The 25,542-nt window shown below is 32.2% G+C and overlaps 1 pseudogene; it reads right to left on the minus strand.

Moving 5' to 3' along the window:
- Nucleotides 1-5,559: 5,559 nt before the first annotated feature.
- LOC114385985 lies at nt 5,560-13,969 on the minus strand (annotated as a pseudogene).
- Nucleotides 13,970-25,542: the final 11,573 nt, after the last annotated feature.

Below are 25,542 nucleotides of genomic sequence, written 5' to 3' on the forward strand. Positions count from 1 at the left end.
GATTATATCTTATAGGAAAATAAATTTAAATTGAATGATATTGATATTGTGTAATTCACACAATATAAGATTTTATTGTTGTTATGATTACTCGTGATAATTTTGTGGAAGCAAAGCTACCATGATGATTCACCAAGATGTTTTGATGATGCCAAAGCTCAAAGAGTTGTTTCCAGATTAAAGAATCAAGCATTTAAGATTCCACTCAAAGATTCAAGAATCAAATGAAGAAATCAAGAATCATCAAGCCAAGTCAAAGTAGGTAGTAAAAAGTATTTTTAAAAAAACATCAAATAGCACACTTTTTGTTTTAAAAAGGATTTTCTGAAATCTTATAAGTTACCAGAGTTTTCACTCTCTGGTAATCGATTACCATTTGGTAGTAATCGATTACCAGTGACCAGGATGGTTTTCAAACTGGTTTCACTGCTTTGCAATGTTCCAAAATGATTTTCAAATAGTGTAATTGATTACACTATATTAGTAATCGATTACAAGTGAATTTGAACGTTGGAATTCAAATCCAATTGTGAAGAGTCACAACTTTTCATAAAATACATTGTGTAATCGATTACACCATTATGGTAATCGATTACCAGTGAATGTTTTTGAAGAAAATGTTAAGAGTTATAACTCTTAACATGGTTTTCTCAAAAGGTATCAAGGTTCTATAAATATAAAACCTTGACACGCATTTTAGATATACAATAACACAAAAAAACACATCTGATTACACAGAACTTTCCACTGCTTTTCTCTTGTAAAACCTTTGCCAAATTCATTCTAAGTTTTTGTTCAATCTTTCCTTGAAGAAAGGAAAATTCAGCAAAAACAAAAACTGTGCTATCCTTCTATTTTTCTCTTATTCTTCTTTCCTTCTCCCTCTTGCCAAAAGAATTTAAAGAACTAACCGTCTGAGAATTCTTTTGATTCCCCAAACAAAGAATTCAAAGAACTAACCGTCTAAGAATTCTTTGCCCAAACACTGAATTCAAAGAACTAATCGTCTGAGAATTCTGTGTAAGAAGCGGGTAGCTTCTTGGTTGTAATAGTGAACACAAAGGAGGGTACATCCTTTTTGGTTCGCTTCAAGTAGAGGGTACATCTACTTGGTTGTTCAAAGAGAATAAGAGAGGGTACATCCTTTGTGGCTCTTTGCTTGTAAAGGTTTTTTTACAAGGAAAGGAAATCTCAAGAGGTTGCTTGAGGATTGGATGTAGGCACGGGTCGTTGCCGAACCAGTATAAAACTTGTGTTTGCTTTCTTCTTCCCTATGCTATTTACTTTTCCGCTGTGCACTTTTTATTTCCGCTTTACTTTTGTCTAAGTTATTGTTTCTTTTCTTTACTTTCTCATAACTTAGTAGTAAAGCCTAATTGAATCTAGTAACATTAGGAAGGATAAATTTTTAATTAGTCAAGACACATTCATAATTAATTCAACCCCCCTTCTTAATTATTCCGAGGCCACTTGTTCCAACAAATTTTATTGATGGAGAATTTTTAAAAGAAATTTTCTAAATTTTGATAGTGCTATTATGACCTTAGGAAGCTCTTGAAAGTTGAAAATCAACTCATATAAAAATTGATTCAAAACTTAAAAAATGTAAATGTATAGAAATAAACTAGCTTAATTAATTCCTATATCAATGAGTGCCTATTTCTGTGTGCCACTGTTGATGACCATGCGCAGGAATGAGAAAATCTAGGTCAAAATTTAAAAGGCCAAGTTAAGCTAAGCATCTGAATGTGAGAGTTTCAAAATGCAAAGTGGGAGTGAGATCCTTTTTCAATGGGGTAGGCAGATGCTTCGATCTTATTATTGTCGATTGAGTGAGAACAAAAGCCCCACTTAATTGGTCCTCAAGCCATAACACCAATGGAAATGAATTTGAGTTAGTTTAGATGCAGAGAAATAAATCTGTTGCTAACTTGTGATAGTACCACTTTTTTGTGTGAAATTTTATGAATGGTTTATTTATTAGATCATGGTGGTGTGTTACATGAGAAAAAAAAATGAAATGCACCATACTGGATGTTGGACAAGTGGTCTCAGAAATTTTAAGAAGGGGGGTGTTGAATTAAGATTTCGTTGAATATTCATAATTGAAAATTTCCCTTTCTTAGATGTTTCCTAGATTCAATTATTTCTTTAATTGTAAGTTACTTGAATAAAAAATAAGGAGAAGTAAACTTAAAGAAATATAAACACAACAAAAAGTAAAAGAGATTAAGGAAAGAGAGAATGCAAAACCGGATTTATACTGGTTCGACCACAACCCGTGCCGACGTCCAGTCCCCAAGCAATCCGCTTGAGATTTCCACTATCCTTGTAAAATCCTTTACAAGAAATGAACCACAAAGGACTTCCCTCCTTTGTGTTTAGTGATTACAACCAAGAAGTTATGCCCACTTCTTGCAATGAACCCCAAGGATCGTTGGTCCCTTGTGTCCAGTGATAACAACCAAGAAGTTATATCCACTTCTTGAAATGAACCCAAAGGACATTGGTCTTTTGTGTCTAGTGATCAACCAAGAAGAAAATCCTGCTTCTTGCAATGAACCCAAGGAACGTTGGTCCCTTGTGTTCAGTGTTCAACCAAGAAGACCTTCTCTTGAAAACAGTCACCAGGAGTAGGTCTCTTGAAAAGCTTTTTATAAGAATGGAGGAAGAGGAAGAAAATAGAATAGCACAAGTTTTTGCCCAATGAACTTTTCTTTTTATACTTATCTTGATGTTTTTTCTTGATGTTCTTACATATATTGAGTCTTCTCTTGAATCTTCACTTGAATCTTCTTGATTTCTTTAATCTTGTTTGAATGTATTTTTTTAAAAATCTTTGGCGTCATCAAAATAATCCTGGAAGCTTTGCTTCTACATTGGCAATTTGAGGTGATGTTTGCCATAACAAGGATATACAATTGATGTGTGATTTTATTGTGTTAATTGATGTTTTTTAGCTCTCTCTAGAGATGTGTTATATTGTAGTCTGGTATATTCTTGCTCATTTTTAAAAATTAGGAGTCAATGAAGGTTGGCTTAGGCTTGAGGTGCATCAACTAAATGTTTGGGGTTTGATTATTGCTTGTGATCATTAGCTGTTAGTAGCAACGAAAGCCCTATTTGAGGCTTGTGAGGAGCATAACCAATAAATCAAAGGGTAATGGTTCCTTTTGCAATGCTGATGTAGTGGTCATACCAAAATAACTCCTTTTTTTTTCTTAAGAGAGTTCTATTTTAGGCTAACTGCATTGTGCTCTTTTTAGATGCTTTTGGCATGAGGGTAAGATGAGTATGAAGATGCTTTTGGTTAATTTATGAATGGTAAATTTGAGTTTCTGAAAAGTTGCTTGTTTTTTATAATGGTAGTTAAATTTTCATGAGCTTTTTGTAATAACATAGCAGGGTAAGTTTGAGTACATGAGTTACTACTTACTACTATCCATTATGATGCAATCCTACCCTGCAAGGGCATTGGATAGAAAACTTCAAGTAGATTGGGTCAGAGATGCAAGAGAAGGCCCTAGGGTTCTTATGAGCCTTAGGGTAGATTTCGGGTCCATGAGCTAAGTACGAGCCCACTTATCTTTGAAAATATTAGATTAAGGTTTCATTATTTTTGGGCCTTGTATTTAGGACTCCATAATGTAGGTAGGGTACCCTAGAAATATAGGATTTTTCAGCCCTTGTATTTTAGGGCACCTAGACTAGTTTTTGTATTAGGGGTAGTTTTGTAATTTCACATGCACTAAGTGAATATTTGATGTGTGTTGGGAAATAAATTTAATTGAATTGGTAGAAGCCCAATTCAATTAAATTTTAGAGGGGGAAATGAGCATTTACTTACTACACCCCATTGTCACATCATATAGTCACACTTTGTGCATGTCCTTCATGCTTTACATGCCTCATGACACTTAAGCACGTACTTAATTTCTTTATTTTTTAATAATACAAGGTTACATGTTTATGGCATGGATACATTTGAACAATTTTATATTGGAAGAAATTATTAATCATATTATTACCAGGTTAATGATATTTTATATTTTGTTATAAATTATAATTACATAGATAATAATTAAATTATAAACTAGAATCTAAGTGATAACATTACTAAAACAATAATGTATTAATTAGATTTTAAATATGAAAATTAATTATGTAGAAAGACGTATAATTATATTTTTATGAGATATATTTATTTTATTTTTATAAAAATAATTATTTTTTAATCAAAATTTCTAAAAAATATATAAAAATATTTTAAATATAATGATAAAGTTAAAATATTTTCATAAATGAAATAGAAGAAAAAGATAATTTTTATTATTTTAAATGATATTTATTTATTTAATGCATTTTATAATTATATAATAATGTTTAAGTATTTAATTATTAGCTTTAATAATGTCAAAGCATAAGATATCCTTTTTGGTAATTTTAATTATGCAAAAGATTTTCTACAATTTCATACAAATACCATATTATTTTAAATAAGCACGTAAGAGTTTATCATCCAAACATCAAATTAATTTATGTATAAAGTAATTTTTGAGATAAGAACTTCTTGAATAAGTTTTTTGCCTATAAGGTCTTCTATAATAGTGTATCCAAACATGCCCTTAATCAATTACTCTAAACTCTCTTGGTCTCTTTTACTCTTTTTGGATTTCTTACGTGAGCCATTATTCATGTGTCATGCAAAAATAATAAATATGAGTATATTTGAATAAATTTTATATTGTTTTTCTAAAAGAATATTTTTAACTTATGTATAAACTAATTTTAACTTAAAGAGAAACTCATCTTATTTTTGTCTTGTTGTTTTCATTTCCTATACTTATGGATAAATTTATCCAAACATGCCCTATAAAAGTTTTTATTGATGGAGCATAACATGCAATTTTAGAATCTCTTTAGATTAGAATCTCTTTAGATAGTCATTTTCTTTGTGATGACAAGATTAGACATTTGGCTTACAAAATCCAAATTCATCGTAATAAATAAAATAAAGATAATGAATCAAATTTTCTAATTAATAGATTAATATGGTTGATAATGTAAAATCAAAATAGTTATTTTTTTTTAAAAAAAAAAGTCAAAATATCCTTAGTAAATATCTTGTTTTTTATATAAAAAAATACTAAAACTAGAGTTCAAGAGTTTTAAGATTAGGTGGGACCTGATGAGTATTTGGATCCCCGTATTTGTTTTTTAATTCCATGGAAAAATACAAAATTTTCAATGGAAATTTGATGAGAAAAGTTCCAAAGGAAATAAATATTTTTCTTGTAGTGTCCTAACAATAAGGATGTAATTTAACGTGAAGCCTAATACACTCTTTTTATTTAAATTTTTTAGTTTGTATAAGAATATGTTTGTTTTCAAGAGAAAAAAGTTAATAAAAAAAATCATGAGTACAACTATACTTTCGGAATCTATTCGTCTTTTTGGGTGATTCAGTCAACCTTTTTTTCTTCTTTTATGAGTTAACTGCTTTGTATTTTGTTAATTACTTGTACAATCATCATTTTGAGCAAAAGTAGAAAAAAAACATGCAGACAAGAGTACATCAAAATTTATTATTGAGCAAACAGCTCAATCTTTCTAGTGAATCATTCGTTTCCTTGGTCTAAACAGAGAACCATATATGTAGTGCAAATACATTATGTCATGACAGAGACGAAACTGTAGACATATAAATAAGAATACTGGAAGTCACACAAATACAACAATGGTGATAGGAACTCACGTGTTTTAGCATGGTAATATGCTATGAAGAAAGTACTACTGAATGCTACCATCATACTGATTATTGAGAAAAATAGTGACACTAGTCCAAATATCAACTTGAATTGCAGTGACCTGAGAAAGTCTTCCTCATCATACCGGGAGATGAGCATGGACAAAAAAATTAGGGTTGAGGTCGTAGAAAGGGTCAATGCCAAGGCATCTGACAATGCAAATACAATGAATAAAGGTTTCTTTATAATTGGGAGATCCTGACTAGTCATCGCTAACACCGGGGACGCTGAAAGATGCAGAAAACACTCCTGTTGCAGTTAGAGTTGAGACAACCATGCAAGAACTTGCTGTTGGCTTCATCCAAGATTCTCCCTTTTTTTCAACAAATCTTCATGTGCGGATGCAATTATTGACATATTAACAATAGATGCACATCCATGGGTGAACAAAAAACATCATCCGTGGTCACTAGTTATTAATACTACTTCCCATGGGTGTTTTTGAATAAGATTTAAATTTATATTATTAATTAAATTAATTAATTCTCTTACTTTTATTAGTCTTAATGAATTAGTTATTTGTTTATTATAGAAAGAACCGAATGAAATATTTTTTATTATTAAATAAAATTCATATCATTTTTTATTTAACAACTATTTTTCTTATTTCTTTTTGAAAAGTTATATTTTTTGTTCTTGACACAAGAGGAATGATGTTTTTGTTTTATAAAAAATATTATTAAATTTTTTTACTTCCATATCTTAATTTACATGGTTTTATTATTTAACTACACTTCCTTTATATTATTTTTTGTATATCACATTTAATCTATTCTTTTCTAACTAAATACTTCTAGGATGACATATTTAGTTATTTAGAAAAACTAATTTAATAATTACATAATTTTTTAATAAACACATAATATACTATGCTTGAATATTTTTATTTAAAATTTACTTGGATCTAAAGAAAATCAATCAAATTAGTGTAAGAGTCCTATTTTTTTATTATTTTTGTTCGAGTGATGTTGGGTTATTAAAAACTTAATTAAATTAAGCTAAATGGCCATTTTGATTCTTTATTTTTTTTCTCAAAATGGTCATTTATTTTTTAAAAAGTTTACATTAGTGTTTTTTTATCTTATGGAAAAGTTCAAAATAATATTTTATCTTTAAAAAAAGTTATTTTGATATTTATCTTACTTAAAATATCCAAAATGATCCTTGCAATAGTACTAAGATAAAAACATCTTGAGTATATTCAAATAGTTGAATGAAAATTTTGAACATTTCAAATTAAAAAAGCTGCCAAAATAAATATTTTAAAAGCTAAATGACTATTTTTAACATTTTAAATAAAATAAAAGACCAAAAATATTTTTTTAAAGATAAAAGTCATACTTAAAAAATATCTAAATGATCATTTAACATTTAAATTATACAAATAGACAAACATATGGTTTGGTTTATATTTTCAATTAATTTTTTTTATATAATACACCTACGTGTCGATATATAAAAAGGAAAGTAATTACAACAAATCATTTTTGAAGGGACACGGGGACTTGTACGGTGTTGTAGGTTGTTCAAATGCAAATTGATGTAAAATAAAAATAAAAAGAAATGGCTCAAAATTTTTTAACTAGGCATGCATGTATCTTGAGATAGCAAACTAAGGGAGTGCTGCAGCTTTTGCGGTTGCAGGGGACAATGTCTTCCAAGGACAAGTAAATGAAGATGGGCTTATTGGATACACTATTATAAAAAATTTTATAGGCAAAGAACTTAATCAAGTAGTTTTTATCTGAAAACATATTTTTACATAAATTAATTTAATATTTGAATAATAAACTCTTAAATGTTTATTTAAAATAATATGGTGTCTGGATGAAATTATAGAAATTTTTTTGCATAATTAAAATTACCAAAAAGGATATTATATGTTTTGACATTATTAAAACTAATAATTAAATACTTAAAAATTATTATATAATTATTAAATGCATTAAATAATTAAATATTATTAAAAATAATAAAAGTTACCTTTTTCTTCTATTTCATTTATGAAAATATTTTAACTTTATTATTATATTTAAAATATTGTTATATAGTTTTTAGAAATTTTGATTAAAAAATAATTATTTTTATAAAAATAAAATAAATGTATCTCATAAAAATATAATTATACGTCTTTCTACATAATTAATTTTCATATTTAAAATGTAATTAATACATTATTGCACTACTAAAAAAATGAGTTTTAACATCGCCCTATTAACATCGGTTATTTGAAAACCGATGTTGTTAAGCACTTACAACATCAGTTTTCACATAACAAATGTTAAAACTGAATTTAGTGTGATTTTGACATCGGTTATTTGAAAACCGATATCGTTAAGCACTTACAACATCGGTTTTCAAATAATCGATGTCAAAATCACACTAAATTCAGTTTTAACATCTGTTATCTGAAAATTGATGTTGTAAGTGCTTAACAACATCGATTTTCAAATAACCGATGTTAATATAAACTTTTTTTTAATTATTTATATATTTTAAAAACAATCATATATTGCGTTATTAATTATATTTTAATTAAATAATAATAATAATTAATAAACAATAATAAATTCAACAGGTAAGCATTTAAAAATTAAACTAAATTTTTAAAATGAATTTCGTAATTTTAATTTTATTATTTCATGATTATTATTTAAATATAACACACATTTATATAAATTATTTGATATTAGTTAATTTGAAAAAAAAACTGTTTTTAATAATAGAGTTTAACTTTTATAGAATTTTTATAGAATGTTGGTAAAAATAATTATGTCGTAAAAAAATTAAAATTTATTATTAATATATTTTTATTTAATTATTATTTAATTATTATATTTGAAAAAAAATGATATTTTTATTATTTTTAAACAAATTTTTCAGAACGAAAATAAAAATATTTTCATGAGACACAAAAATTATGTTTTAAGTCTTTAAATATAGAGTTAATTATAATCCACATGTAATTTATTTTTATTATATTTTTCATTTTTTTAATTATTTTTTACCTCATTTGTTAATTATGTGAATTTTTTGTTAATAAATTTAATAAAAAAATTATTTAGGAAAGAAGAAACAAAGAAAAGTAATTATATTTAAATAGTGATGAATATTTTTTGTCAAAAGTTATTTTAATACTCAATTAAATATTTTTTTTTAGATTTACTTAATAAAACTTTAAATTTTAATTCACGAACTAAGTTTGAGAACAAGAATAACATATTAGGTCTGGTAACCACGACACACCCAAATTTAGTATGATTATCATTTATGAAATGATTATCACCGAGTTCTTATTATAAAAAAGTCATCCTTATTAATATTTAATATTGTATTAAAACTTAAATTTAAAATCACTAGTTAAATTAAAACAATCTTATCAATTGATTTATATACTTAGTAGCAAACAAAAATTGTTACAATTTTTTTATAATATCAATTAATTGAAAAATATTTTGATATAATTTTTAATATAATTATTACAGAAATTTACGATACTATAACTTACTGTCAAAAAAGTCATAGTTAAATTTAGTATGATTATCATTTATAAAATGATTATCACCGAGTTCTTATTATAAAAAAGTCATCCTTATCAATATTTAATATTGTATTAAAACTTAAATTTAAAATCACTAGTTAAATTAAAACAATCTTATCAATTGATTTATATACTTAGTAGCAAACAAAAATTGTTACAATTTTTTTATAATATCAATTAATTAAAAAATATTTTGATGTAATTTTTAATATAATTATTACATAAATTTACTATATTTAATTAAAATATTTTATCTTTTATTTTTAAAAATTCATAATTTTAACTCTTTTATTCTTTAATTGAGATATTTCATTTTTTATTTTAATAAAAAAATTTAATTTTAATTTTAATTTTTTAGAAGTAAAAGACGAACTATCTTAATTAAATGAAATGATCAATGATTAAAATTACAAATTTTTTAAAAATAAAATATCTTAATTAAAAAATAAAAATTAAATTATGGATTTATAAAAATAAGAACAGTGTATCTTTATAAAAATTAAATTATGCCAAATGCATTTTTTAAGCTTCATGTATCTTTATTTGCAAAACGTGATACATTTTGTCCAAGGGCCCACTTTTTAAAGATAATATTATAATTTATATCTTGAAGCATTTCCTATCAAAACTAAAATAATATTGTATTTCCATTTTGCCATTTTGCCAAATAATATTATATTGTGAAGCGTCAGAACTAAAATGCATTTCCATTTTATCAAAACTAAAATGCATTTCCATTTTGCCAAATGCATTTTGTCCAAGGGCCCATTTATATTGTGAAGCGTCAGATGTATGTATACGTAAGTAGCATTTCCTCAAAATAAAACGACCTCAGCCTAGTCATCAGTCCCTCATTCGCGTTGCTTTTGATCTCCTTGCGTAAACCCTTGTCGTCATCGCGCTGTGGCCACCGCCGTCACCGTTGCACTGGTTCATGGCCTCGTCAGCGGAACCTGTGGCTGGAATCGTTTGGTATTTCTGGTATGCTATTTTTGTTTTTTTTTATTTTCAATGCTCTATTTTTTTTTGGCTTCACCGTCTCTATTATCCGTGTACCTTGTTCTCATATTTTCCTTTTTGTTTTTATTTTCATGCTTTGAATTAGGACTTTGAATCTTGGTCGTGGTTGTGATTTGAACTCCTATTTAATTTTGTGACAAATAAAACAACACCTTTTTTAATTTTGTGATTTTTAAATATTATGTACTCCTAGCCTTACATGCTATTCTAGTGAGTTTTTTTGCTGGTTCGGAGTCACTAAATGCGTGATAGGACCTAATAAAAAATAGTGTTTGCCTTTTGAAATCATTAGTTCTAATTCTGTCTTTTTTTAAGTCCTTTGTCATTATTTTTTAATCCTTATGAAATCACATGTAAGCAATCCTTTTTTTATATTTCTTTTAATTGTATATATGTTGAAGTATCTAATAAATTTATGATATTTCTTCTTTAAATCCTTAACATTAGTTCTACTTCTTACTTCTTTTTTATATTATTTTTTAGTCTATTTTTTTATATTTCATGATTTTGTAATGGAGTAAGATGAGATAGAATATTTGACTTATTTTTATCTATTTTTAATTTTCAACAAATTTTTAAAAACTAAAAACCAAAATAAATTGAAACCGAAAACTTAACAAAATATAATTTTGATTTTAAATTTTTTTAAAATATAAATGAAAAATCACCCCTAATATGACCTTAATAATCTGATGCTAACCTTGGATGTCAACTGGTCTTTTCACATGAGACATGTGCAACTTTTGAAAAATTAGTATTTTAATTTATTATTTTATTATATGAACTTGAATGTATTGATTAATTTTTTATATTTATTTTCTAGATGTCGTATTATATTTATTTCCTAGATGTCGTGGAATCTTCAATTTAAAACTGAATTTAATTTATATGCAAGTGTAAGTATCCAATAAGAATTTACTGTTACATAATCGATATCTTTTTTTTTATTAATAAGATGATCATAAAACCATTGAACCAAGCTAAGGGTTAAAAAAGAAGAAGAAAAGGTCTCTGTACGTCATCCAATATTCTTTTAGTAATTGAAGCCATTGACTTAATTGATTTTAAAATTCCTGCTTTGTGACCTAAAGTCTTTGACAATAAATAATACGGTAAATAATAAATTAAAGCTCTGATGTTTTCCAAGATTCTAATGCATGTGGATTTCTTGAAAAATTCTAAGCGTTACATTTGTTTGGTTTTTAGAAGATAAAGTTTTTATCTCCTTAATTTATTATTTTAACTATTAATTTTCACTCTAATTAATGTGTTAAATTAAGTATATTCCACCTTATTTATTGTATTTTAGAATAAATTACAGACAGTTCTTGAGATTTTTTCATATTATACACACGGTATTTTTTTTATTTTATGTTTATAACAATCTCTCTTATAAAGATACAAAGATACATATAATACTTTTTAAATAACAAGGGATTAGTGTAATGTATTAGAGGTGTTAGTGCTGTAATGTTTTTAAACAATTAATAAGGTTAGTGTAAGGACATAAAAAATTATATTATAAACAATCTGATTTTTTTAAAAAAGCATATGTGTAATTTAAACTATCTTTCATTATGAGTGTTGATTGGTCCAAAATGAACGTGGATGACAAATTTGGAGTAAGCTAACTAATTATATGTCTAAAATGGACCGCAATTTGTTCAAAGTAGATTATTGACTAGTCTAAAATATATACCAAACACTTGCCTAAAATATGTTGTAAGATTGAGATCTAAATTCTTTTTAAAATATGTTTATCATGGTTTTCTGGTATTGTGAACGTGAACGTGTGACATTTTTTTGTGCGGATGAAGATTTAATGAAGATAGTTGGATATCAGAATAAGGATTATATTCAATTAACATGACTATTGTGTGACTGAAACTAATGAATGCTTGCAGTGATCCTGAAATTATGTTGCTCTATTTGTGGATTTTTCCATAAATTATGTTAGCCACATTAGTAAGAGTTTGGGTGCAAACAACACTGTATCCTTTTCGCCATATTATCCTTTATTCTTCTTCAGAGTTTGAGTGTAACATTCATATTGATATCTGTTTTTTTGGAATGATGATTGATGTAGGTGTTCATTCAGTTATTTCTTTGATTCTTGCTTTCATTTTGGACCGTGCTGCTCATCATCACAGGTACAAATGTTTGTTACCAATGAATATTTTTATTACGTGTTCACTGCCATTAATGACAATTGATATATGCTATATAAATTGTGTTCATGATGAGTGAACCTTAGATTCCCGTTTGAGATTGGATGCAATGATTCTTGCGGACAGTTTGCATTAATCATTGTATTTAATCTTGAATTGTCCGTTTGGATAGTTTGGGGAGATTGATATTTTTATGGTAGATTCATGTGTTAAGGTTAAAATTATTTTGTTTAATTTGATGAAATTTCAGTAATGCATTTCTAGTTGTTCTCTGGGTGCATACTTGATTATCGGAAAATTAATTTCACCGATTTCATGTTGTGTACTTGGAGACCAATGCGAAATGCTGCCAAAATTTTGTCAAATTTAACAAAATAGAATTAACCCTGATGTATGAAGCTACCATAAAAGACGGTCTTCCCAAATGGGATAGGGCCACACCTATAATAAAAAAGTGAGATTTTCATGCATCGAATAACTTTGAGAGTATGACCGAGTTATTACTTAGATGGATCGAAGTTGGATGAATGAAAGTCGCATCAGTCCAGAATATGAGGAAGGCGTCGAGCAATTCTTACAATTTGCTTCAGAAAGAGGTCAACCGGATGAAGATAGAAAATATTATTATCCTTGCATCAATTGTTTGAACGGAAGACAACAAATACTGGATGACATACGAGAGCATCTGTTGTGTGATGGAATTAAGAGGAATTATACGACGTGGATATGGCATGGTGAAATGATAGACATGCAGAGTGGGCAGCAATCCGAATCGTTTGATGTAGAAATGGGAGATCGCTTGGAGGATATGATTCGTGACCTTGGACAAGAGTCTTTTCAGCAAGCACATGCCCCTATGTATGATACATTACAAACTGATTCAAAGAAACCTTTGTATTCGGGGTGCAAGAATTCGTTGACGCTGTTGTCAGCGGTTTTAAATCTGGTTAATATCAAAGCCAGATATGGGTGGAGTGACAAAAGCTTTAGTTCACTGCTTCAAGTAGTGCACGACATGCTTCCAGAGGAAAATACATTGCCTAAAAGTTACTATCAAGCAAAGAAAATATTGTGTCCCATGGGTATGGAGTATCAGAAGATTCATGCTTGCCCGAATGACTGCATATTATACAGACATCAATTAATGTTTTTTTTTTTTGTACAGCCAAATGGCTACACAGCCAAACTCTCCTCCGCCTCCTCCTCCTTCTACTGGTGTAGCATCGCATTCGTCGTCACCACCATTGAAGCGGACTAGAAAGGCCTCACGCCTAAGATCATTGGCGACTAGACTAGTTGGGGCAGAGAGACCCCTTGTCCATGTGGATCCTGTTACTGGCAAAGCAGACGGTCCCCACAGCAAGAAATTTAGAACATATTTAGTGATCGTTGCTCGTGATAAGGTGGATGTCACATACGAAAATTGGAAGCATGTCCCTATTACTCAGAAGGATTTGATATGGGAGGATATTCAGGTATCATGTATTATTTCATGTTCCATATTGTTTTTTAGCCAAATATTTGAATTTAGTATTAATAAAACCTAATTTACTCTTTGTTAGGCTGAATTTGATATCCCTGAAGCATCTGATTTAAGGACAAAAAAGAAAATACTTCAGACTGTGGGGGAGCGGTGGAGACAGTTTAAGTCTGATTTGACATCGAAATGGGCACTTGCAGCTGACAAGGATAGTGTCGATGACACTGTATGCAAAATGTACGACATTAGCAAGGAGAAATGGACCCAATTTTGTCAGAGCCGTAGAGACCCTTCATGGGAGGTAACTAATTTGTGATTTTCATTTTTTTTAACTTTAAATGAACTTATTATAATATATTGTAATCATGAGTTTCATTAATGTTTCATTTTTACAGAATGTGCGAAAAAAAGCACAAGCCGTCCAAAAACAAAACACTGCCCCTCACGTGATGTCTCGTGGGGGTTATGAATATTTAGAAAAAAAGTTGATGGATGAGAAGAGAAAGAAAAAACTAGAGGAAGCTACTCAATCCGGAAGCACTGACACCGTCATTGATCCTCCATCTCCCATCAAACGACACGTGAAGTGGAAACTAGCCCGCACCAAGAAAACTGGTGACATGACATCTGAAGCAGCAAAGGAAATTGCTGACAAGATTGTAAGTCACTTTCAATTCATAATTGTAATTATTTTTTTTTATTGTGTGATTAAGTATAGAATAAATGTGTTCTTCACAGGATGCGCTTGAGGAGCAGGCCTCACAGGGTTCTTTTGTTATCCATGGACGTCATGATATACTGACTGCTGCCATTGGGCGACCAGAACACCCTGGTCGTGTGCGTGCTGTAGGAGCCGGTATAACCATCAAGCAATACTTTGGATCAGCTTCAAGGACCTCCTCCATTGCTCCCGAATACCTACAACAGTTGACGCAACAAATTAAGGACCAACTGGAGGATTCAATCATAGAAAAAGTCACTCAACGGCTAATGTTATCCCTCAGCCAAATGCAATCACAGGGACTCGCACTGCCTCCTGAACCTGATATTGGTCCTTTAGCTGCTCGTGTCAGCACAAAGGAGAGTTGTGTTGATCCCTCAGGGAACGATCCAGACACCGATGATTCATACAAATGCGGGTTGTATATTGAAGAATATCCTTCTCGCCTGGTTGCCCTAGGAAGAGTTTATGAGGGATCCAACCCCATTTACAACATTCCTTTGCTGCATGATTAAGTCAAGGTTGGTGTTGAGGAGATTAGAGATGCAGATGCTCCCATTCCTGTACCCACTAAAGAGGTTAAGGTCATGGGACAGGCTCTTAACACATTCCTTGCTTGGCCGACACATCTTGTCAAGCGTTTATCAGAACAGGTATTTTAGTGTCATTAAATGCTTATTTTTCTAATTAAAATGATTATTATGATTAAATTATGTCAATTAATTATGTTGGATAAACAGGGAGCTGTGGTACCCGCGAAACCTACAGATAGGCCGGATGATGAGGTCGATGATCCGCTATATCTAATGACATTGACCATCCCACAGCTTTTTCTGAAGCCATTGCAGGTTATGTGGGATGCTACCTTGTTTGGCCTGTTTAATGAAAACTTCCCCTTGTACATAAAGCATGAAGATCTGTCTGAAATTGCACACGGTGGTCAATGTCTCAGCATATCTGTTATACAGTTGTGGATTCTGTAAGTCAATTTAGATTATTGTTAATTACCTAATTTATTGTTTTACCTTTATGCATAATTTGCTTTGTGTTAACAACAATAGGCATATGGCTGAGACAAGTATACGAGCCGGGAATATCAATGTGTATGGATTCCTCGAGCCACAGTCTATCCAGAAATCTGGCCAATCACAATTTGAATTAGAAAATTACATTAAGAACTGGATGCAAAATTCAAAACGGGATGTGTACCTAGGAGCCTACCTGAATGGGTAACTTAAACTCAACAAATGAATTTAAATAATGTATAATAGTATAATAACCTATATTGGTCTCCACTGCAGTGCACATTGGCAAATGGTCATCATTTTGCCTAAGGAAAATGTTGTCATTTGGTTTTGTTCGTTGCATAATAAGCCAGACAACTACCTCAAAGGCATAATTAATAGGTCAGTGTTGTTTTTCAATACATTTGCATTAGCATTAGTTAGGTAAATCAAAATTTTAAATGTACAATAAGAATCTATGTTTGTATTCAATAGTGCTTTGAAAGGACTTGACGATACTCAACAAAGTAAATCCAAGTCTCTTGCTAGGTGGATTGTTGTTAAAGTAAGTTATTTAAACAATATGTTTTTACTTATATTTTAGTACTGTGTAGACTAATTTGTACTGATCGTTGCATATCTAAATTTCATAATGTATTTAGTGTAATAGACAAAAAGGAAGCACTGAGTGTGGGTATTATGTCATGCACTGGATGTCAACTATAATCTTAGGAAATTTCCAGAATAATTGAGAAATGATAATTTTTAATTCACCAAATTTCATATTATTATGATTGCTAATATATTATTAACTTATGTTTTATTATATCATGCAGTATTTCACTGATCCTAGACCATTGGAACCAGAAAAATTGAAGGCGCTTCGCAACCAGTGGGCAAAGTACTATTTGAAAGTGAAAAATGAAACTTAGGATGGTTAGACAATTTTGTAATTGTAGTTTATATTTACTTACTTAATTTACAATTCATGTCTCAACATTAAATATGTTTTAAATTCATAGTAATTGGTAAAATTTCTCATTGAATTTTCTGGTAAAAACTGTTTCAAAACGGAATGAAAATTATATGTTGTGTGGTCTGATTTTAAAATTTACAGGTTATTTTTGGGATTTATTGGAAAAAAAGACATAATGTTAAAAAAAAGTTTCTAAAACAACATCGGTTTTTAAAAAAACTGATGTGAAATGTTACTTACAACATCAGTTTTTTTAAAAACTGATGTTAAATGTCACCTATCTCAACATTTTTTAACATCGATTTTTTAAAAAACTGATGTTAAATGTCACTTACAACATCGGTTTTTAAAAAAATCGATGTTGATTTATAGATTTATAACTTTTTTTTTTCATAATTCGTATCATATAACATCGCCTATTTAAATAACTGATGTTAAATATGACTTACAACATCAGCTTTTTAAAAAACCGATGTGAAATGTCACCTACAACATTAGTTTTTTAAAAACCAATGTCACATGTCACATTTAACATCGGTTATTTAAAAAACCGATGTTAAATGTCACTTATAACATCGGTTTTTTTAAAAATCGATGTTGATATATAGATTTATAACTTTTTTTTTCATAATTCTTATCATATAACATCGCTTATTTAAATAACCGATGTTGTATTTATTAGTTAACATCGGTTTTGAAAAACTGATGTTAATGATACTACTTTCCACATCGGTACTTTCAACATCAATTAATAACCGATGTTGAAAGTCTTAAATAACCGATGTTGAAACCTTATTTTCTAGTAGTGTTGTTTTAGTAATGTTATCACTTAGATTCTAGTTTATAATTTAATTATTATCTATGTAAATAAAGGTGCATATTTTCCAATATCTTCCATCTTTCTTTACATAAACCAAATGCACGTTCAATTGTACTTCGAAGACTAGAATGATAATAATTAAAAACTTCAACTCTCCCCCCGATTTTAGGCCCAATTCTAAATTGCGGGAGATGATACCAGTTTTCTTGTACGGCCCTAGAAAATCCATAAAAGTAGGGTAAGCAGAATCAACAAGATAATATTTACCTAAAGAATAAAATAATAGAGCAAGTTAGAACATAAAATTATAATGATACATATATTTATAATATATAAATTTTAAGTACCTTGAGGAGGATGTGGAAAATGCAATGCAGGCTTAAGTAAAGCCTCCATAAATATCTTAGTATCATGTGCAGAACCTTCCCAACCTGCCCAAACAAAAGTGAAACACATGCTAAAGTCACAAACAACCATGACATTAGTGGTAGTGTAGCCTTTCCGACCAATATAGACTCCTTGTAGATGAGAGCGAACACAAACTCGTATATGAGTACCATCTATTCCACCAATACAATCCCTAAAATAAGGGTGATATCTGACATCTTTTAGAATCTCATCAAGAGTATCTCTAAATGATGGATCAACCGGCTTAATTATATCATTTGCAAACATACACACAGCTTCTAAGACACTATGGAAATGTCTAGATATTGTTTCACCTGAATAAATCTTTCCTCACAATTACGAACAGAACCTGGTTGACTTAACATGTATAAAGACAAGCCAACTTGCTCATAAATGATGACATTTTGAGTTTTCTTTAAGTTGTACTTGGTTTCCAAGATATCACATAATTCAAGAAAGACAAGTTTCTTCATTCTAAACATCTGGTAGCAACGTATTGGATGACCATTTAGAATTTCAGATACCCAACGATGGCCTGTCATGCTTGAATCTCTAGATGGATTTTTCACAACATAATTCATGAAGTAATTGGTAACATTAGCTACAACAAACATCAATACTTTGTCCTTCGTAATGTGATCGTCATCGCCAGATGAAGAGTGATTTGATGATAGTGATGAGTCATTTGATGATAATGATGAAGACATCTTGTAGGAGGAAAAAAAATTCATAACACAACTGAAAATAAAAATCAAGTGTCAAACCATAACCAAGATCCATAACATAACAAAAATTAAAATCAAAGATCCATGACATAACTGAAATTAAAAACTAAGATCCATAACACAACCAAGGTTCATAACCAAGAAAAACTAGCAAGTGTCAATGATATCAGATATAGGAGAAACTAAGGAACTTGTGCTTAAGTCTCTGCCTTGTATGCTTCTCCACCCAGATCACCTCAACCACAATTTGTCGTCAGGGAAAACCCCACAATATGTGTGATTTTAGTTAATGTATTTTAAAAAATTTAAAAACTCTAAGAATAAGGAAGACACAAATTTTTGCAATGATAAGAAATTTTTAACATTTATAATTTTTTAACATAAAATGAAAAAAAATCACATAGGTTGATATTTTCAATATAAAATCATGTTGGAGAACACATCAAGGTTTGAAGAAAGCCTATGCCATCTCTTGCAGAACATACCAAAGAATTGCCAAATATAATGGATAGTAGTAAGTAGTAACTCATCTACTCAAACTTACCCTGCCATGTTATTACAAAAAGCTCATGAAAATTTAACTAACATTATAAAGAACAAGCAACTTTTTAGAAACTCAAATTTACCATTCATAAATTAACCAAAAGCATCTTCATACTCATCTTACCCTCATGCCAAAAGCATCTAAAAAGAGCACAATGCAGTTAGCCTAAAATACAACTCTCTTAAGAAAAAAATAAGGAGTTATTTTGGTATGGCCACTGCATCAGCATTGCAAAAGGAACCATCACCCTCTGATTTATTGGTTGTGCTCCCCACAAGCCTCAAATACGGCTTCCGTTGCTACAAACAACTAAAGATCACAAGCAATAATCAAACCCCAATCATTTAGTTAATGCACCTCAAGCCTAAGCCAACCTTCATTTACTCCCAATTTTTAAAAATGAGCAAGAATATACCAGACTACAATACAACACATCTCTAGAGAGATCTTTTAGCAAATATTTCACAGAAAAAATAATTAAAAAAAATTATAAAAGAAAAGAAAAAATATAATAAAGATAAAGTCCAATAATACATACATCTAATGCGGTCAACTTCAACCGTACGAAGATATAAAGGAATTTCTTCAACAAAAATGCATGACTAACCTTAGCCTCAAATTTGGTATGCATGACTCAAAAAAATGCATGACTAACCTTAGCCTCAAACAAATGCATGACCAACTGGAAAGAATCTAAGTCCATCTTTTTAACTTTGCTCATTTAACTACTAAATTTTTCATTCTCGAAGAAAACCCAGTAAAAATGGATTTGATGTGGGTGAGGTTTGGGCTTTGTTATTCGCACCTCTTTTTGTCTCTTCCCACTTCCTATTTTTTTATTTCCTATTGTACAACTTTTTCACACTTCCACTCCCTCTCTAGATTTGGATTGTCTCCCATCCAAGATAATTCATGGAAAATTTTATTGGAAATTTCCGGGGGAAAATCAATCGGAAATAATCCGTGGCTAAATTTCGACGGACATTTCCCACGGAAACTTTCCGTCGGAAATTTCTCACGGAAACTTTCCCATGAAAAATCCATGGCAAAATTCCGATGAACATTTTCCATGGAAACTTTCTGTCGGAAATTTCCCATGAAAACTTTCTGACAAAAAATCCATTAGAAATTTCCGACGGATTACAAAAAATCTGTCGGTTAAAATTTCCTACTACGATTTATCCGACGGATTTTTGTTCGTCGGAAATCCGTCGGAAATTTACAGTTAGTGATGGAATTTTAACGTTTCCAGTGGATTTTGGCTGTCAGAAAAATGCTTTTTTTTGTAGTGGGAATTAGCACTAGATAACCTTGAATTTGAGGACAAGGTATTCCTCCATGAACTACTGATTATTGATGAATTTCTTGCTTGTCTATTTCATTCTCATTCATCTTATTTATACTAGTAATTGTCTGGTAGTGTAGAATTGAAAGGACAAAACACTAACAGAATTGCATAACAGAATCCTTTCTAACAAATTCTGTTATAGCCTATCCTAGCACTAAGTGCTGAAATCCTTCAAGTAATTGGGTCTTGTTGTATTCCTTTTGGGCCTCCCTTGCTAGATGATGTCGCTATTCTTGTTCTGGTTAGTTTCGGTAATTCTGCTATTGCTAACAACACCCCCTTTGAAAAATCCACCTTTTCCTCAAGGTGGTAAGCTTGACGAAGCTCATCCCAATTTTCCTAAGTTGTATCCTCGAGTGCAAGACCGCGCCATTGCACCAAGACCAGGCGGGTCAGAGGATCTTTGGTCATATCCAATTTGGAGGAGAGAATGGATAGTGGTTCCAATAAGGGGTTGTTACCTACAACATTTGGGGGTAGAGGGTCTGAATCTCAAACAAGAGGACCATGGTGAGGGCAAAGCAAGGAACAATGAAACACATGATGAATCTTCGAATTTTCCAGCAACTGGAAGCAATGGGCACCTGCCCAATGTGTTCAATGATTTCGAAGGGTCCATAGTAGCGTTTTGAAAGTTTGTGCTATGATGTTCCTGTAACAGATGTTTGCCAATAAGGGCAGAGTTTAACGTAAACCCAACCCCCGACATGAAATGTCACAACCCTTCATTTGTTATCAGCTTGTTTCTTCATATCATTTTGAGCTTTGATGAGGTGGCGAAGAAATGATTCATGTAGTGTCTATCTTATGGTGATGAGTGAGTCAACAACCTCATTTTTAGATGACCCGATAAGATAGCGTGGAAGTGATGGCGGTGGTTTGCCGTAGGTGATCTCATACAATGTGGTGCCTATTCCAGAATGGAGAGAAGTATTGTACGACCACTATACAAGACTAAGAAATTTGTGCCAATCCTTTGGTCAAGTGTGAACAAAAGAGTGGAGGTATTGTTCGATTACCTTGTTCATAACTTTAGTTTGACCATCCGTTTGTGGATGATAAGCGGTGCTCATCCGTAACGTGGTTCTAGCAAGCTTGAAAAGTTCTCTCCAAAATGCACCGATAAAGATGGGGTCGCGGTCTGAGACGAGGCTTCCTGGAAAGCCGTGTAATTTATAGGAAATATCCAAGAATGAGGTAGCAACTTTGAAGGCGGTAAATGCAGGGGGTAGAGTTCCCAGATGAACCCCTTTTGAAAAGCGATCAACCACCACTAATATGACTGTGAAGCTTTGTGAACTAGGAAGATGAGTGACAAAATCTAATGATAAATCCTCCCATATCACCGAAGGTATCAGGAGTGGCTGCAAAAGATTGGTAGGTCGCCAGGAAACATGCTTAACTTGTTGGCATGTATGGCACTGTCAAACAAATTGTTGAACATGACAGTGCATATGTTCCCAATAAAAATTAAATTGCAATCTATGGAGTGTTTTTGTAACACCTAGGTGGCCTCCAATGCGGGTGCTATGAAATTCGAGTAGCAAAATTTTGATATAAGGATTTGCAGAATTCACTCAGATGTTATCCTTAAAGTAAATTAACCCATTGTGGATTTTAAAATCAGGGTAAGAATTGGGGTCTGTCTAAATTGCTTGTAATTTCTCCTGGAATTCTGAGCTTGCAAATAGTGTTTGTCGAAGTTTCTCTATGAAAACGAAATTGGGTATAGACAAAAGAAGTAAATGGTTGTCTGTTGGAGCTTCTACACGAGATAATGCATTTGTGACAATGATTGCAGAGCCCAAACAATATTCAATCTTGAAGTCATATCCAAGTAATTTTGACAGATAATATTGTTGTTCACGGGTCTGAATCACTTGGAAAATTAAATCTTTTAGACTCTGGTGGTCAGTAATCACAATGAAGGGGTGACCAAGAAGATAATGACGCCATTTTCGAATTGCAGTGGTCATTACGTGCAGCTCTCGCACATAAGTAGAGACCCTTTGTAATTGAGGATTGAGTTGCTTACTGAAGAAAGCAATAGGATGGTTGTCTTGCATTAAGACGACACCCATGGCACTTCCTGAGGCATCAGTTTCCAATATGAAAGGTAGAGAGAAATTTGGAATGGCTAAAACAGGGGTGTTAGTCATTGCAACTTTAAGCCACTCAAAGACTTTATGTGCTTTTGGTGTCCAACTGAAGTTGTTTTTACATAGGAGTGAGGTCAAAGGGGCAGCAATGGCGGCATAGCCTTTGACGATCTTTCAGTAAAAGCCCGTGAGTCCAAGGAAGCCTAGCAGGTCCCTTTGGTTGTTGGGGACTGGCCACTCGAGCATCATGGTAATCTTAGAGTAGTCTGGTTCTATCCTATTAGTGGAAATAACATGTCCTAAATACTCCATTTGTCGTTGAGAAAACAAGCCTTGGAGTGTTTAAGGAAGAACTACCCCTGTAAGAGAGTTGTGAAAATCAACTCTAAGTGATGGAGGTGAGATTCCAGGGTGGCGCTATAAACCAAAATGTCATCGAAAAACACCGCGGTGAATTTTCACAGATAAGGTTGAAGGAGTGTGTTCATGGTTGCTTGAAATGTCGATGGTGCAATGCATAGACCAAAAGGCATTACACGATACTCATAATGACCTTGGTGAGTGTGGAACGTCGTCTTCTCAATGTCGTCGATGACCATTGAGATTTAGTGAAAATTCTGACGGAGATCAAGCTTTGAGAACCATGAGGCTAGGCCGAGGTCATCTAACAATTCGTCTATCATAGGCATAGGGAGTCTATCCTTAACTGCAATGGTGTTAAGCACGCGATAATCAACGCACATACGCCACCCACCATCCTTCTTTTTGATGAGTAACACTGGTGACAAAAACAAACTGCAATTGGGATAAATGAGACCTGCCGCGAGGAGTTCAGAGACCTGTTTCTCAATTTCAAATTTTTGGGAATATCAGTATTGGTATAGTCGGACATTGACCGCGAAAGCAGAAGTTTGAAGGGTGATGTGGTGAGTTATTTGGTGGGGAGGTGGAAGCTGATGGGGTTGGTTGAAAATGGAGGAGAACTTGGTGAGGATGGTCTAAATGGCGTGGATTGGATGGTTCATTTTTGGGCTTGGGTCGGATTTGGATATGGGTGTGACAGATAAGTGAAATAACATTGAGGTAGAATAGGTCTGTAAAGAATGCCTAACCTGATGGGTTTAGGGGTGGGTAAGCAGGCCGACCCACCCCATGTAAGGCCCGCCCACATTGGTAGCGGACCGGGTCAGCCTGCCCTGCATTCTTATGCGGACCTAATAAATTGGTTCGCTCTCACCCCGTGGACCCCTCGGGTCGAACAGGCCGGTCCGCGGGCCTAGTTTTAAAAGAATTTCAATTTCAAAAAAATGCAACACAATCAAATTAAGTTCAATACAAATGTAAATAAAATATCAACAATTAGTCAATTACATCAATAAAATAAATAATGTCTTAACAAAAGAAAATCCAAGCAATAAATCTAAAATATGAAACTTAAACATCTCCAATAACAAATAATTCCATATTTGAAGTAGCTTGAGCCTTCTCCATCTCCACATCTTCATATTCTTTTCCTAAAACTCAAAACGATAATAAATATTAGAATCAACTCAAGTTAAGTGATTAAAAGACAACGATTATTACACATTATTTACCTTGCTCATCAAATCCTAGTAATCAATTTTTAGTACATATCAAGGCTTGCACATTGTCACCAAGAAGCCTAGTTCAATATTTGTTAAGCACCCATGAGCTAATACTAAATGCTGATTTGGAAACCATATTTGTAATTTAGATGCTTAAAATATCACAAGCCAACAATGAAAGATCTGGATTAAGCGGGATTCTTAAGGTGCTATAGTTGGTGGGATTCTCAAACCATGGATTAAGTGGGCTTACAGGCAACCCACAGACCCCACGGGCCAAACCCGCACGGTCCGCGGGTTAAGTGGGGTGGGCCTAGGGTGAGCCCAAAAATATTGCATAACCATGGACTATTTGAAAAAATCGATCTGTTACCCGTGCGGACCGCGGGCCCCGTGGGCCAATCCATGGACCTGAGCCCGTTTACCCACCCTTAGATGGGTTGATATTGAAGTAGTCCCATATGCGACATCAGCTTGAAGTTGGACTGGTAAGCCTGTGTAGGTGAAGTGCATATTGAGGGTGGTGTAGTCAGTAATGACTGGGTCTAGCCCTTTCAACCATTCCACGCCCAAAACGGCGTTGGCACTGTTGAAGGGAAGCACATGGAGGGCTATTGTGAAAAAGTGACCCTGGAGTTGGAGGACGGTGGTAGGGCAAATCTAGTGACAATCAAGCATAGAGTTGTTACCAACCATAACGCAGGAGATGCAGAAAACGAACCACTCGAGGTTTAACAAAATGATGGGTACTTCCACTATCAATCAACACCGTCAAATGAGCCTGGTGAATGGAGCCGTAAATGTGGAATGTCTCGGGAGCTGTGAGGCCGGAAAGGGCATTGAGACTAATGTGAGGGATAGGAGTGGGTAGGGGATCAAAGTCAGGGTCAAGTGTTTCGGGGGAAGGTAGGTCAGGTGAGGGAGGGGAATTTGGAGTATCGACTATAAAGAGAAGAATAGGGATCTTCCATTTGTGATTTGAGTTCCACTTCTCATCACAATTATAGCACATGCCCTTTTTTCTTCGGAAAACCATTTCGTCTGAGGTGCAATGAACAAAAGAGGGCTTGGAAGCAGGGGGTGCAAGGGAGGAGGTATTATTGGGAATTGGTGGGGTAGTTAGTGGTTGTGGGCGATAACTGTGACAACGGTCTAAGAGCTTATCTTCCTGAAGTTTCACAAGCGTAGTTGCTTGAGGAAGTGAAATTGGTTGGAGTGCTTGAACCTTGCAGCGTATGTCAGGTGACAAGCCAGAGATGAAGCAACTCAGTAGGAACGAAGGTAGGAGGCCGACC

This window comes from Glycine soja, chromosome 15 (genome assembly GCF_004193775.1).
Source record: "Glycine soja cultivar W05 chromosome 15, ASM419377v2, whole genome shotgun sequence".
Classification (NCBI taxonomy): domain Eukaryota; kingdom Viridiplantae; phylum Streptophyta; class Magnoliopsida; order Fabales; family Fabaceae; genus Glycine; species Glycine soja.